This window comes from Phodopus roborovskii, unplaced genomic scaffold, assembly GCF_943737965.1.
Source record: "Phodopus roborovskii unplaced genomic scaffold, PHOROB, whole genome shotgun sequence".
In the NCBI taxonomy this organism is placed as follows: domain Eukaryota; kingdom Metazoa; phylum Chordata; class Mammalia; order Rodentia; family Cricetidae; genus Phodopus; species Phodopus roborovskii.
In genome coordinates, this window is record NW_026125349.1 from 116,882 (window position 1) to 118,979 (window position 2,098).

Here is a 2,098-nt window from a genome sequence, read left to right on the forward strand (position 1 = left end):
ACTGTCAAGAGTCCTGGCTGGTCCCCCCGGGGGATCTCAGCACCCACCAGTGCGCAGCTTCAAACCCAGAGGATCTTATGACCTTTTCTGATCTCTGTGCACACAGGTGGCACACCACATACAAGCAAAATGTCCCTATCCCTTATACATAAATAAACCATTTTCCAAAACAAAGCAAAACAGACCACACTCTGTGCTGGTGAGTTCTTCACCTTTGTAGATCAATAGGAAATTCATTAGCAAGGACAGCGTGCCCATGACCTAACAGCTCTAATCCTTGGCATATAATTCTGATCAATTCTCTGCCATGTGACATGCTCAAGAATGATCATTGCAGCAATTTTTGTTGTGCTTGGGAAAAAGAATGCAAACAATTTAAATGCTCATTTAGAGAAAATTGGATAAATAAATTGTAGTAGAGACATACAAAGGACTTTACACAGCAACCAGAATAAATGAATTAAAGCTGCAATTGCCAGCATAAATAAGCCTCAAAACCATTAGTTTAAGGAAGAAAAAAAAACAAATGCAGTTGCAGATTATACACACTATATTACCAGTATAAAAATAAAAATGTACAAAATAGCACTATTTAACACTATATATATATATATATATACATATATATATATATATATGGATATTCTACTAATAAAATCAAAGTACATATAGAAATGAAAAGGACACAATCAAGACAGAGTCTGTGAGATATATAAAATCAGTCACTTGTATGGATATTGTTAGCATTTAGGTTCTTGTACTGGCCTGTCCTTGGGTTCTGATAGGATACGCCCTCAGCTGCAGCCACTAAGAGCACCACCTGTGCACATTCACTTTGTTCCCTTTTAAAAGGGCCCTGCCCACCTCCATTCTCTCTCTCTCTCCCTCTCTCTCCCTCTCCCTCCCACCCCCTCCTTTCTCTTCTCTCCTACTGCTCCTGTCCCCAGAGACAGAAATGGTCCCCTCCCCTTTCCCCTTTTTACGATCCTTTCCCCTCAATTAAAAAAAAAAAAAAAAAAAAAAAAAAAAAAACCTCTGCTTATCTGCTTGAATTCTGTCACATGGTGTCTTTCTCAAGCTGCTTTTTTAAATTACAACAGATATAACAGTGGATGGATAGATAGATAGATAGATAGATAGATAGATAGATAGATAGATCCATCTATTCTTTTCCAAAAATAAAACAAATGCAAGTGAAGAAAAAATGTTAACATTTGTGGGTAAATAAGTGTTTGAGACATCCCTTAGTCTCAGTCTTCATGCGTGGAGTATCTCCTAACAATTAATGAGAAATGGAGCAGGAGCAGGCAAGTGGCAAGACGGGCTAGAAATGCCACAGGGAGCAGAAACAAGCAGGTTAGAATTGCTGAGAAACTGAAAGAAAGGAAACAAAAACAGATAAACCGGAAGAGCTGAGGGGTGGAGGAAAGGGGTCAGGAAAGCAAGCAGGGGTGGGGGCCTCTGTGAGTAATGGGAGCCGTGCCCTTCATTTTCCCTCCCAGCCCCCACACCACCCCCAGACAGGGACGCTGGTGGGAGAACTCCAAGGGGCTTTCATGCCAGTAGCGTCATCTCTGCCCTCAGTCCCATCAGTGCTGACAGAGGGGTGCAGGGATCTGCAGAGGACGTTTCACTGACACACCTCCACCTAGGCACAATCTTGTCTACAATTCCTAAAATTTAAATAAACAGGCATAACACATTCCTGAGACTACTATTTCCTGGCACAGTAAATTGCTCACTGAGAGACATCCACTTTAGGAAACTACCGACCATTTACCTCTAGGAAGTAAAAAGCTTTTATTTTTCCCTCTTAGCAAAAAATTGCTGTTGTATTCCCACGCTGTTGTGAGGTTCGCCGTCTTTAGCCCCAAGCCTTTCCCATTTCTATTTTGCTAGGTGTCATCTTGCATCTCCTCCCTCGTTTGTTCACCACATTCAGTGAGTGGTCAAGCTTCATGTGTGTCCCGAAGCTCTGGTCAGTTATACCCTTAAGCCCTCTTTCAGCCAGGTGAGCCCAGTCTAAGCTGGGCTGTCCCCAACCCACAGAGTCTGAATGAGAGTTAGTAGAGCCCAGGTGATCCCCAAGAAGCACAAA